The 15130-nt window shown below is 40.5% G+C and overlaps 1 protein-coding gene across 6 annotated transcripts in view; it reads right to left on the bottom strand.

The window, feature by feature from the left end:
• Positions 1–15130, bottom strand: part of otud7a (OTU deubiquitinase 7A) — a 147924-nt gene that overhangs the window by 88346 nt on the left and 44448 nt on the right. For 5 of the 6 annotated variants that reach the window (XM_080216085.1, XM_080216084.1, XM_080216089.1 and 2 more), the window contains 2 exons: positions 5252–5376; positions 4236–4306 (listed from right to left, as the gene is read on the bottom strand). The gene's annotated coding sequence lies outside the window, so the exon portion shown is untranslated. The remainder of the gene's footprint in view (positions 1–4235; positions 4307–5251; positions 5377–15130) is intronic. The other variant, XM_080216087.1, reaches the window with a different exon arrangement.

Here is a 15130-nt window from a genome sequence, read left to right as displayed (position 1 = left end):
TGACTCTGTCTATACTTCTTGTTCATCGGCAAAGCAGCCAGCATAACTAAGGACCCCATGTACCCCGGACATTCTCTCTTCCACTTTCTTTCATTGGGAAAGATACAAAAGTCTGAGGTCACATACCTTCTTTCCTGCTGCTGTCAGACTTTTGAATGGACTTACCTTCCATTAAGTCAATCTTTCTCTACACCCTAGCTATAACTGTAGCAGTACACTCTGCACTCTCTCCTTTCCTTCTCTATGAACGGTATGCTTTGGCTGTGTAGCGCGCAAGAAACAATACTTTTCACTGTATGTTAATACATGTGACAATAATGAATCAAATCAAATGTTTTACATTACTTAAATTCACCTTTGGGCTATGAGCAAGAATGCCTTTTCTAAGAAATCACCTGACTAGCATTGTACTTGAGGGGGGAAAAACTATGCATTTGCTTAAAAGGCAAAGACTTGCGATTTGCAGTAAACCACATGACAGGGATGAGCTTGAAGTTTTAACTTGCTTGTTGAATTCAATTGGGACTGAAGTGTGAAAGTGAAAAGCTGTCCAACTTGCATTCTCCTTGCCTTGCCTGAAATAGAGTGGGTATCAAGATCCAGCAAGGAATCCTTATCTCAGTGGAACTTGCCTGTTTTGAAAACCCAAGGAGACTGAGACAAGAAGGATTGATCCATCTTTATTTTCCTTAAACTGACCATCTGTGGTGAGAATCTCCAGACCTCTACTGGAAAATATTGTTAACTTTAGCATATGTGTGTTGGGGAACATTAAAAAGAGATAACAATCGTGCATCAATTAGTTCTTAAAACTTTGAAAGGGAAGTTTTGCATTATAATAAATCAATCATTCTGAGTTTATTGAAATAAGCATGGTTAAAGACGCTTTTATTCTAGTCTAGGTACCAGAAGTAGATAACTAGCCATTTTGGTGATAATTAAACATTTACACTAATGTTGCGACCTGTGGGGTTCAATCAACTGCGCACTCCTCCCATCCCAGTCGTAACCAATATAGCCAGCAAATGTCACCACCAAGCTTGGGGCAGTGGTGTAAACAATTCGAGCAGGGTAGTGGGACGCTTGATGGAGGAAACACTATAGAACCGCAGAATCCTCACAGCGCAGAAAGAGGCCATGTCAGCCCATCCAGTCTGCATCAACTCATCACCCACACTCAGTCCCCCTCAGTACCTAAATACTATTAGGGGACCAGGTTTCACGCTAATTTTGAAAAGCAGACAGCAAATCAGAAGGAGGATAGTCCATGAAGTAGGAACTGAACTTCCAAACCGAGTGATGAAAAACGTTCAAACCTGCTTCAAAACCAGAGAGCATCAAATTCAAAGAGACTGTTGTTCAGAGATTCACTTTGTTATTTGCCCTTATGAAAAGTTCCTGAAGAACAAGAATAGTATTGGTATCTACCATAAACTAATCACAGAATCATAGAAACCCTACAGTGCAAGAAGAGGCCATTCGGCCCATCGAGTCTGCACCAACCACAATCCCACCCAGGCCCCATCCCCGTATCCCGACATATTAACCGCTAATCCTTCTACCTATACATCTCAGGACACTAAGGGCAATTTAGCATGGCCAATCAACATAACCCACACATCACTGGAACTGGAGCATCCAGAGGAGACCCACACAGATACAGGGAGAATGTGCAAACACTGCACAGATAGTAACCCAAGCCAGGAATTGAACTCGGGACCCTGGAGCTGTGAAGCAGCAGTGCTAACCACTGTGCTACCATGCCGTACTAATGAAATATCTATACTTCTAACCATTTCCACTTTGCCAAGCCACACCATGGAAACTCACTTTTCTACAGATGAGACTTGATTCATTAACTTTGAAAGCAGATGATCCATCCACGGGCACTGAAACCAGTGTTTTAAATCCAGGGTACCAACTGACTCGTCTCCAAGGTCAATATAAGGAATTAACTTAATTTCTCTAGTCACTTTTGAAGAAGCTTGAAATCGGAAAACAGGAGTAATGGATACCAACAGGACAGTTTTGCTTCGTACAAACAATGAGAATTTGTGGATTACCCATTTGGTATAGAAACTCAACTGATGAATAATTCCACATCACTAAAATTCAGTACAAAATCTCTAGGCAAAGCACCTATCACAAGTATGAACCACATGAAACACAATTCACTGAATGCTACATAGTTCATCCTGACTATGGTACAGGAACGATGTAGTGGCGATGAATAATCAATGTCGTACTCTGATAGATGGGCAAATCGAACTGTTATGTTTATGATCCATTGATTGGTTCACATTCAGCCCTTGATGTAGTACAAAGCAAATACTTCAAGTTTAAGTTTGTTGATTTTTAAAATGTTTTTTTAATCCAATAGTGGGACGTGGGCATCACTGGCTGGCCAGCATTTATTGCCCAACCCTAATTGCCCTTGAGAAGATGGTGGTGAGCTGCCTTCTTGAATCGCTGCAGTCCACGTGCTGTGGGTTGACCCACAATGCCATTAGGGAGGGAATTCCAGAATTTTGACCCAGCAACTGTGAAGGAATGGCAGTGATATATTTCCAAGTCAGAATAGTGAGTGGCTTGGAGGGTACTTGCAGGTGGTGGATAATAGTGAGCGAGCTCCTGTTGTTTCTTCTGTTCTTAGGAAAGATTTGACATTCATGTTTGCATCAGGATATTATGCAATCTGTAAGTAATTTGTTCCCCAATGCTATCATTTAGTGAACTGTTGTCAGGAATATAAACATTCTACCATTACCACCAAGCCAGGGGATGAACCCTGGTTCAACGCAGAGTGCAAGTGGGCAAGCCAGAAGCAGCACCTGACATAGCTAAAAATGAGGTGTCAACCTACTGCTCAGGACTAGTTGCATACCAAACAGCATAAGCAGCACGCAATGGACAGAGCTAAGCGATCCCACAACCAATGGATCTGATCTAAATTCCACATTCCAGACACATCCATCAATAGTATTACCAAACACTGACTAATTAGAAACAATTTGCTTACTCAGAAGTTTGTGTTTCACCAGGGTCACTCAGCTTCTGACCTCAATACATTCTTGGTTCAAACATGGACAAAAGAGCTTAACTCAAGAGGTGAAATGAGAGTGACTGTTCTTGACATCAAGGCAACATTTAACCAAGTATATCATCAAGAAACGCCAGCAAAACTGAAGTCAATGGGGATCTGGGGAAAACTTATCCACTAGATGGAGTCATACCTGGCACAAAGGAAGCTGGTTGTGGTTTTTGGAGGTCAATCATCTCTGTAGGAGTTCCTCAGGGTAGTGCCCAACTTCAGCTGCTTCATCAATGACCTACCCTCCATCACAAGGTCAGACATGGGAATATTCACTGATGAATGCACAATGTTCAATACCATTCGCAACTCACCAGATACTGAAACAGTTCATGTCCAAATGCAGCAAGGCCTACTACATCAGGCTTGAGCTGACAAGTGGCAAATAGCATTCACACCACACAAGTGCCGAGCAATAACCATTTTCAACAGGAGATAATCTAATAATTTCCCCATGATATTCAACAACATTGCCATTGTCATATTCCACATTATTAGCTACCTGGAAGTTACCAATGACCAGAAACTGAACCAAACCAGCTATATAAATAAGTGGCTACTAGAGCAGGTCAGAATTTGAAATAACGTGGCAAATAATTCACCTCCTGACTCCCCAAAGTAAGGATGGTCAGGATGGATATACCATCTACAAGGCACAAGTCAAGGACATGATGAAATACTCTCCACTTGTCTGGATGCACGTAGCTCCAACAACAATACAGAAGATTGACACCATCCAGGGCAAAACAGCCCACTTGATTGGCACTCCATCCACAAATAATCACCTTTGCCACCATCGCCACACAATAGCAGCAGTGTGTACCATCCATTGCAGAAGCTCCCATGAGAACATCTTCCAAAACCAGCAACCATTGAAAAAGTTGATGGGCAGTAGATGACTGGGAGCACCACCAACTGGAAGTTCCCGCCAAACCACACACAGTCCTGACTTAGAAATATGCCACGTCAAAATCCTTGAACTTCCTCCTTAATTTAACAGCACACAAACTGCAAAGACTCAAGGAGACAGTTCACCACCACTTTCTCAAAGACAGTTAGAGATGGGCAGCAATGCCCACATCTTATGATTGAATGAATAAAAAGATACAACTTCTGTTTCATAAGATCAAAATTTCAAACTAACCTGTTCAATGTTTTTCAGCATCGCAATTGCTTCAAAGGCGCAGTCTTTCAGATTATTCAGCTGTACAGAATCTAGAAAGATAAATTGAAATATTTACATTAAACATACATAACTTCCAAATCGGTTTAAAATGCATCAAGAGAAACAACGTTTTTCATAGATTACATCTGGTTTGTTCACACACATCGAAACATGTTAATATTTGAACAAAATATGACACATCATACTTTCAAAGCAGTAAATAATTGCAACCTTAGCAACAAATGAGAAGATTATTCATACTAGTCAGGTAGTTATTAGGATTATTAGGGTATATACAGACAATGTTTTCTTTTCATCCTGATTTCATGAAAATAATGTCATTACAGCAGCTATAAACTACCTTCTCTGTTCAGATTATTTTCCTTTATATTCCAATAGGGAGAAAGGATGAATTCTAGATATTGCCAATGCAAAAGAAGAAGACAAAATAATATTCTAAATATGCATTTTTATAGACCATATAGGACAAATTAATCTGAACCTTCTAGCAGCCATTATAACATTTACAGGTACTTAAGCAAGAGCTACTCCTAGATTGCTTTGCAACCACTTCAGCCAGCTGCTGTGACTGCAAGAGATCAATATCAAAGCAAAGTAAACTTGCTAGATTTTTTCATATCATTGATCTTGAAGATACTTTTCCCCAAGCATCTCCCTGGCTGTCACCAGTCCAAATGGAACTTGTGAACTTGCTGCTGTAATGTGGTTGTGCAAATACTGCTGCTAATGTATGCATTATGTTGGGTCCCCGCTGTGCAGCAGACACAAAATAAATTAGGACAGCAGCTATGAGCTTTCTCTCCCAAAATCTAGGCTGCAGTGCAAAACCAGCTCAAGGATAAAAAAAAATCAACACAGGCATTGATAAAAGTGCATACCAATTAAACTAGTTATCCTGTTGATTTGGAAGTGTTTTTATTTCGTAATTATACCAAATGATTCATGAAGAGGTACTATTAAAAGTAACCACAGACCTTGTTGATTTTCACTTCTGGTGATGGGTTGCTGAGCAAATGTCTAACAGATTTCAGATCACAATGGTTGGTACTGGAAGTGTTGCCCAAGTCCAGAAAGCAGTGACTTTAAGTGCAGACAGGAACTAAAAAAAAATCAGCACAAACTTTTGGTTTTAGCAAACAGAATGACTAACAGATTAGTCATGTTGATGTACATCACGCCAGGAAACTGAAGATATCAGAAATCAACAGTGGAAAGATGAGGTCAACAGAGAACGAATGATTTAGTCTTCAAAGAAACAAAAGTGCACTCACATTGACAAAGAAACCAGTCAGAGATTAAACAGGTAAAATGACTCAGCTACAGTTTAACTTGTCGTATATGTGATAGCATAATTATTAATCAAACCGTGACTAAAATCAATTAGTTAATTGATTACCCCACTAGTTACTATTGTTTGTCTGAAAACGTGACCATTTGTAGAACAACATGGCTTAGTTAACTACATTACGGTTAGAAACATTATTAAAGGACTTTTCAGCATGCATATGGTAGCAGACTTTTCGGTCTCAGGTTTTATCAGTGCAGATTAAACTGGCTTCAGACTTGAGTTGTGTTCCTCTGGGAAGGAAGAACAAAAATATTCAGCCAGTATTTCCACTTTTTCCATTTCTTATTTCCATTCAATGATGCCCAATAGACAACGCATGAGTGAATGAATCAGACAATAATAGAATTGTAGAATGCATTTTAAGAACATAAGAATATAACTAGGAGCAGGAGTAGGCCATCTGCCACTTGAGCCTGTTGTGCCATTCGATATCATAGCTGATCATTTCGTGGATTCAGCTCCACTTATCCACCTGCTCACCATAAGCCTTAATTCCTTTATTGTTCAAAAATTTATCTATCCTTGCCTTAAAAACATTCAATGAGGTAGCCTCAATTGCTTTACTGCAGATGGCCTACTCCTGCTCCTAGTTATATTCTTATGTTCTTAAAATGCATTCTACAATTCTATTATTGTCTGATTCATTCACTCATGCGTTGTCTATTGGGCATCATTGAATGGAAATAAGAAATGGAAAAAGTGGGAATACTGGCTGAATATTTTTGTTCTTCCTTCCCAGAGGAACACAACTCAAGTTTGAAGCCAGTTTAATCTGCACTGATAAAACCTGAGACCGAAAAGTCTGCTACCATATGCATGCTGAAAAGTCCTTTAATAATGTTTCTAACCGTAATGTAGCCTCAATTGCTTCACTGGACAGGGAATTCCACACATTCACAACCCTTTTGGGTGAAGAAGTTCCTCCTCAACTCAGTCCTAAATCTGCTTTCCCCCTATTTTGAGGCCATGCCCCCTAGTTCTAGTTTCACCCACCAGTGGAAACAACTTGCCTGCTTCTATCTTATCTATTCCCTTCATAATCTGATATGTTTCTATAAGATCTCCCCTCATTCTTCTGAATTCCAATGAGTATAGCCCCAGTCTACTCAATTTCTCCTCATCAGCCAACCCTCTCAACTCCGGAATCAACCTAGTGAATCTCCTCTGCACTCCCTCCAGTGCCAGTATATCCTTTCTCAATTAAGGAGACTAAAGCTGTACACAGTACTCCAGGTGTGGCCTCACCAACACCTAATACAGCTGCAAAATAATGTCGCTGTTTTTAAACTCCATCCCTTTAACAATGAAGGACAAAATTTTATTTGCTTTATTACCTGCTAACCAACTCCTTGGTGATTCTTGCACAAGAACATCCAGGTCCCCTGCACAGCAGCATGCTGCAATTTTTTACCATTTAACCATTTTCTAACCCCGCTGCACTGTTTGCATCCATAGCTCTCTAACTTGGGGTGTTCTGTATCTCCTGTTTATCAGATGAGTTCTGAGTACTTGTCGCTCATTTTCAAACAAAATCAGTACGGTGCCACTTTATGCTATGATTTTCAATCCAAATTTACAAGAATAATGTGTCTTAGTCTAAAACTGATGTATTTCAATGTGCTGTTGGTGCATCTTCATATACCCTGGGATTCTCACTTATTACTGAAATCCTACACAAATTTTCAATTTAAAAATCTCTTCTTTTTCGTAAAGGTAAGAAATAGCATTGACAGTTAATCTGGTGTTCTTTCAGGATTTGAAATCCGAGTTCAGAAGTTGCTTGTTTGGGTGTGAGACTGCTTTGTTGGCCAAAAGGGCAATGGTGACCATCAATAGATCTCCCCATGGATTCCATAGAATATAAACTTCCTTGTTGAGTGAGCAGAGGATCGCCCAATGAGATGAGGACAGCGGGGGGCATGCAAACCTGCTGCTCTGAGATGAAACCTGAAGAAGCAAGCCTCTGGGCTGAAGCAGAACCTGAGGAGGAACCCGCATTGGTAACTCTGTGATACTCCCTCTGGAACCTAGATCGCTCATTCAGTTTAGGCTGACCAACTCAGCTCTGCCTTCGACGATCTCAGACCAACCGCTAGGCAGAAAGAAGCTTCTCACAGTGAGGATGCTGGGGAAACATGGACCTAAGTGGGAAGGAATGTTATTATGGCCATGAAGGCCATGGGGAAACCATCAATAGGTGTTCCTGTGGGCTTTGCAGAATGCATAGAAACGTAGAAATGAGATGCAGGAGTAGGCATTCGGCCCTTCAAGCCTGCTCCGCCATTCACCTTGATCATCAAATTCAATATCCTGATCCCCCTTCCCCCCATATCCCATTAGCCCCAAGAGCTATATCTAATAATTTCCACTTCCTGGCTTGGTGACTATTTTTATTGAATTTGCACATTCTCCCTGTGTCTTCGTGGATTTCTTCCGCGTGCTCTTGTTTCCTCCCAGTCTGAAAGATGCGTTGGTTAGGTGCATTGGCTATGCTAAATTCTCCCTCAGTGTTCCCAAACAGGCGCCGGGGTGTGGCAACTAGGGGATTTTCACAGTAAGCTTACTTGTGAGACTAATAAATAAACTTAATTTTGTCTTGAAATTAGACAGTGTTTTAGCTTCAACTATATTTGGTGGTGGTGAATTCCAGACATGTGAACCTCCTTACTGAGTGAACAGAGGCTCACACAATGAGAAACCGACAACAGGGGCTTTTAAAACTGCTACTCCACCCGGAGCGGTGTTGTCGGTCCCGAGGTGCAGGCTGTCTGGCTGAAAGCCACAAGCTCTTTGGCGCACATTAAAGGGTGTACGGTGACAAGAAATTAGCTTGGCTGAATTACTAAAAAGTGTTCAGAAGTCAAATAAATAAAAGACATTTACAAATCAGTGTGAAAATAACTGAAAGGTATAGGCAAAGAGAACAGGAACGGTGAAAAACTGGGAAGATGGAGCAAACTTCAATGATTCAGGGCTTCAGACTACCCCTCATTAATATAGAAAATAGGAGTAGGCCATTCAGCCCTTCCAACACTCAACATGAACATGGCTGATGCTCCATCTCAATGCCATATTCCTGTTTTCTTCCTATGTCATTAAAATCTAAAAAATCTTCCTTGAATTCATTCAATTACTTTGCTTTCACAGCCTTCTGATTCCACAGGTTCACCAGCGTTTGAATGAAGAAATCTTTCTCCATCTCAGTTCTAAGTGGTCTGCACTGTATCCTGATCGAGGCCTAACATTCTGACTTGCGTGAACATGACTATTTCACAAAGCCAGGTCAGACAGCTTGCACTTTTACTCTCAAACTTGCCTCAAAACTATTAGAATTTTTTCTAAGTTTCAGTTTCTTGCTATCCACTCAGCACTTTTTGCATTTTTTATATAACTTTAAAAGGGAATGGAGATCATCAGTAAAGCACTTGTTACTTGAAAACCTGCCAGCTCCCTCTGAAAATCAGAAGGTGTCTGAACTAATTATCACAATCGACTGGTGACACAGCAATGTTCTGGTTCCAAACCTCAGGCAATGAAGAACTCTCAGTTGTGCCATCCACAGAACGTGTTAATTGGATTAATTTCTTTAAATATGCACAACTGCAATCTGCTCCAATGACAAATAGATATTTTGTAAAGGAGTCATGTTCATGCATGTGAAAATGACCTTTTTGTCTAGTCTAAACTGGAATATCAATACATCACCTCTCTCCCCAGGTTACTTATACAATACAGCAGACTGTGTTAATCAAAGCAATTATTTCCTACACAAGTTCTACAACTCTTGCACCAACAAAGAAGTTGATAAAGAAGGGTAGGAGAAACTATGAAGCTGGGCTAGCGCTTAATATAAAAAAGGATAGCAAGAGTTTTTATAAATATATAAAAAGGAAGAGGCTGGCTAGGGTGAACGTTGGTCCCTTAGAGGATGAGAAGGGGGACTTAGTGGTAGGGGATGGGGATATGGCTGAGGTCCTGAATAACTTTTTTGTTTCTGTCTTCACGGAGGAGGACGTGAATAATTTGCCGGGTGTTAGAGATGGAAAGGTGGTAGGACTGGAGGGTCTTAATGACATTACTGTTACGAGAGAGGCGGTGCTCGACAGACTGGAGGGGCTGATTGTGGACAAGTCGCCAGGACCGGATGGAATGCATCCGAGGGTTCTGAAAGAAATGGCAGAGGTGATAGTGGATGCCTTGGTGGTTATTTTCCAGATGTCGCTGGATTCCGGGGAAGTGCTGGAAGATTGGAAAGCGGCTAATGTTACGCCGTCGTTTAAGAAGGGTGCCAGGCAAAAGGCAGGGAATTATAGGCCGGTTAATTTAACGTCTGTTGTAGGTAAAATGTTAGAATCCGTCATCAAGGAGGAAATAGCGAGGCATCTTGAGAGGAATTGCTTGATAGAGCAGACGCAGCACGGTTTCATTAAAGGGAAGTCGTGTCTGACAAATTTACTGGAGTTCTATGAGGATGTGTCTAGGGCAGTGGATAGAGGAGAGCCGGTGGATGTGGTCTTTCTTGATTTTCAGAAGGCGTTTGACAAGGTACCTCACAAGAGGTTATTGCAGAAGGTCAGGGGACATGGAGTTGGGGGTAGGGTGTTAGCGTGGATAGAGGATTGGTTGTCAAATAGGAGACAGAGAGTGGGGGTCAAAGGGTACTATTCGGATTGGCGGTTGGTGACTAGTGGAGTGCCCCAGGGGTCGGTGCTGGGGCCTCAGCTATTTACCATTTATATAGATGATCTGGAGGAGGGAACCGAGTGTAGGGTGTCGAAATTTGCTGATGACACCAAGATTGGTGGAACTGCAAATTGTGCGGAGGGTGTGGAGAGTCTGCAGAAGGTTCTAGATAGGCTGGGCGAATGGGCCAGGAAATGGCAAATGGAATTTAATGTTGGCAAGTGCGAGGTGGTCCACTTTAGTAGGAATAATGGTAGGAAGGATTATTACTTACGTGGCGAAAAACTGCAGCAGGCGATGGTGCAGAGGGACCTCGGGGTCCTTGTGCATGAGTCGCAAAAACCCAGCTTGCAGGTGCAGCAGGTGGTCAGGAAGGCAAATGGGATGCTGGCCTTCATAGCGAGGGGGACTGAATATAAAAGTAGGGAGGTCTTGCTGCGGCTGTATAGGGCATTGGTGAGGCCGCAGCTGGAGTACTGTGTGCAGTTTTGGGCGCCGTACTTACGCAAGGATATTTTGGCCTTGGAGGGAGTGCAGAGGAGGTTTACTAGGGAATGTGGAACTGAGCCACGACAGATCAGCCATGATCTTATTGAATGGTGGGGCAGGCTCGAAGGGCTAGATGGCCTACTCCTGCTCTTATTTCTTATGTTCTTATGTTGCAATGCTCTTACTGTCTGACCACATGCAGCACTGCAGCACTCATGCAGACAAGGCTAGTTAATGACACTAGTTAAACACTACTTAATGAAAAAACTGAAAGGATCGGGAACACTGCAACATGCATCAGTTTTGAATGAGAAGTGAAAATAATAAGACACACAGATATCAAACTGAATGGTTTGAGGCCAGCATTCTAATCTGTCATAGTTTACATCATCCTGATACAGGGTTAGGGCTTTCAAACTGGGGACAACTTTTTGTAACTTAGATCTGCCAATTATTAAAAAGAAATTTGAAATCAAAGAATCAGAAATTCATAGATTAGCTAATTACATAATTATCTGATCTTGAGTTCAGATTTCAGGGCTGAATGGTATCTTGACCCCTCAGCTTGGAAATATATCAAGTTATAGTAAAGTTACTACTCAATGTATTATAGATTGCGTACTGTCTCATGAAGACATCTGGGGCTTGTATGGTTGAACAACAACTGTTTATGAATAACATAACTATATACCACAGGATATGGTGCTATCTTCATGCCAACTTCAACCAGACCCACTGCTACTCGTACGCTCTCGACATCATAATGTGAATGATACTGTTTGCCCAGTACCACACTAACCCTCAGTCCCGAACACATACTACATAAAACAGGCACTTTGTTGGAGACAGGGATTTCAAATTTTGCAGAGATTCAAATCAAGGCAGACATTTAATAAACTAGTAGTGGATCAAACATCTGGTTCAAGGTTGGAATTCTTACTTCACAATAACTGCAGAGTAAACAATTCTGCATCATTTAGTTATACTGAGAACAGCAACATCATTCAGTACCAAATGGAATTAACATCTGCTGTGTAAACCAGGGTAAAAGAATGCAAACTACTGAATCAGCCAGTTCAGTGAATTGCAGATGCAAGCACTTCAGCAGTACTTTTTTCCTGGCCTACTTGTATCCCTTTCCTATTGGCATCTGGAGGTCACACTAGACCTTAAGTCGGCAGAAACCCAGCCTCTTTTTGACAATATAAATCACACACATTATATTCAACGACAATTTTAAGATACTTAAATCAGGATTTGATTTCATGCTGATTCAAACACCATGATTTGTAGGTAGAATTTGTATGTGCACTTGCTTCATCCCGTCTGCTGTTCTTTATGCTTGCCGCATAATAACCTTCTTCCTAAAAAAGCATACAGTGGCCCATACAAAGCAGGACACAATTAAATTCCTATTTCTTGTAACATTTTTATATTCACGTCTGAAATTTTTGTCTTAGGGAAAAAAAACAGTAATTTCACTTCTCATTTATGAAGTTTTCGCATTCTTATTTTGTTTCTAGTCCTTGAAAGAAATTTCACCCAGCCTGAGGTTAGTCTTTTGTGCCTAAATTGTGTTTATTTTTAGCCTGGAGAAAAATAAGTGGTCAGGGGTTCTTTTCCAGCATTTTTATTTTCAGGAATATTTGTCAATGTGTTTTTCAAAAAAAATTAATTGGCATTTAACCTCTCATATAACTAACTCATTAACATCAGAAGAAATTTAGGAAATAGTTCTCTTGCATGACGCGGTAAATGTAATTATTCTGTAATAAATTTGCTTTCAAAAGCCTAGCATAAAATAAAATGCTTCAAAGTAAAATTATTACAAAAGGTAGAACATAAAAATCTAATGCTTCAAAATTAAGTTAAAAAAAGTGGCAATAAAAACACTGCAATATTGTGGACATTAATGTTATAGCTATTATTAAATACATTATGACTATTCATATAAAACAGCTTAATTCAAAAAGATCAACCCCTATACAACCAAGTCACCATTAAAATTTGCTAATATACTAAGCAGTGCAACAAAAAACCTGCCAGTCAAATATCACAGGTAATGAAAAATACAAACTACATTGAGAAATAAAGACAACTAGAAATATAAACAGAATGAACACAATTCTATCTAACAGGCGGTGAAACTATGTGTTTTGTCCCATGGATAATTAAATTCCAACCACAATTAACCATTATTTTACCATTGGAAGACTAAATATATAGAGACATAAAAGGAATAGGCCATTCAGCGCATCAAGCCTGCTCCACCATTCATTTCGATCATGGCTGACTGATAAGGTGGATCCCAAGGTATTAGGGCATGGAAGGATCCTGGAGCCCAAGGAGGGGTAAGGGGAAGGATTGGGGGGTGGAAAGGGGAGGGGATGGAAAACACTGTCAGGAAGCTGGCACAGAATAAATGAGGGGAATGTTTGCAGGGCAACCCACCCCCAGAAAAGTCATGCCCACCCCCTTCTTTCCTATCTTTTCTCACGTTGGCTTTGCAAAACGGCATGTCCACTCCATAGGTGTTATGGTGTGGCCATAATCAATCGTCTTGTTAACAAGCCTAAACTACTCAATTATTTATTTACATTTGGCGGGCACTGGCTAATTTCTACCTTGCGTATTATGGGGGTCAGTGGGAAGGTGGTTAGTTAGCCACCCAATGTATTTTACGGACCCCCTCCACAAATAGACACTTCATAGTTTTTAATAATCAACTTAACGAAGATAAACATAATAAAGCTTTTAACAAATTGGGGTCATGCTTTTAATCTTAAACTGACTGAGTTGAACTGCGGAAAAAAGGTGAAAAAACTCAGCAATTAAAATATTAGTTGTAAATAATTGCCAAAGATGTATCATTCTTTAAGATCTCAGTACCACTCTTAATATCATGAGAAGGGAGTGTTAAGAATGGAAAAGAATTATTTCCAGAGCTTTTCAGGCAGAATGTACTTATTATCATTAATATTTGTTCTATGCCTATGCAAAGATGCTTTCCCAACCGCTATTTATAAATCACCTCTAGTTCACCAATATTCAATTTTTAAGTTCACATGCTGATAGATGGATCTGTCTTTTTCCCTTTGTCAAAGTTCAAAGTGGTCTCACAACCCATGGGTGGGTCACAGGATGTTGAAAAACGGGTAGCCAAAAATCATCCCCAAAGATCACCTAAATTTTTTTTCTGTTTTCTCTCTGGATAAATTCTCATTGCAGTACCCTGTGCGTGCATTTGGTAAAAAGTCTGCCAACACCATTTGGTGCCAATTTCCTTTCCCTTTCTAGGGAGCCGATTGTAGACAATTAATTGTTTTGTTATGTGAAGGAGAGGGCCAGAGAGGAGTAGTAAGTGAACATGGCATGTGTCACAAGGGATGGTCGTTTGGCAGAACTGTGTCACCAGAGAAAAAGTTTGAAAAGCCCTTGTCTAAGAAACACAATAGTGACTCAAATCTATGCAAATATATCAAAAGTATATGTAAATTGGATACTTCATTCACATCTTTGAAATAATGTGGTAAAACACCTCTCTATATACCGCTGATGAACCATCTGGCAGTCTTGAATGTTTAATCCATAACACCAACTTTCACAAAGCTGATTTGCAGTGTCATAACTAATATTTGTGACACAAGACAACTTGGTCATCTATCTGTATTTGTCTCACACTTGTTGCAGGGGGAGTGGAAAAAGCGGGGGTGGTGTTGCCAGTTAGCTCAGCTGGCTTGATGATTGGCATGTAAATCAGATTAATGCTAACAGCATGGGCTTCAAACCCCACACACCCTAGGGTACTCGAGGCTTCCTCTTCACTCTACCCATTGATGTTTTAAAAAAATCACGGTCCTTCAACCTGGTTTAGCAAATAATCACCAAGAATCTGTCCTTGGGCAGGCAACACGAGAAGAATTTCCTATCACCATCTAATAGTCCCTTCCATAATTCTCAGCTTTGATCACAAAAATAGAATATACAAACAAAAAAATTCTATAACCACGCTTTTTATTCTCTCCTAGCTCAGTTATCCACCTACACTGTAACTGCTCATCTTCCTGCACCATATTTTTTGCTAAGCAGCAATAAGTGAGCTATGCATATACATTCCAACACTACTGTATGGCAGGGCTCAGCCAGCCGGAAGGATTGTACTGAGAACTGTAACTCAGTGCAGCAGCAGCTTGGAGCTCAACTGTGCCACCTCCTGGTTTGCCTAAACTAAACTAACTTAAAAGATTCTGCAGCAACCCACTATTGAGGCAGATGCCTAGGATTGCAGAGATAACAACAAGAACATAACAAGAACATAATAAATAACAACATA

The sequence above is a fragment of the Carcharhinus amblyrhynchos genome, chromosome 32 (assembly GCF_965287045.1).
Source record: "Carcharhinus amblyrhynchos chromosome 32, sCarAmb.v2.hapA, whole genome shotgun sequence".
Classification (NCBI taxonomy): Eukaryota; Metazoa; Chordata; class Chondrichthyes; order Carcharhiniformes; family Carcharhinidae; genus Carcharhinus; species Carcharhinus amblyrhynchos.
This window is presented reverse-complemented; position numbering and strand designations above follow the sequence as displayed.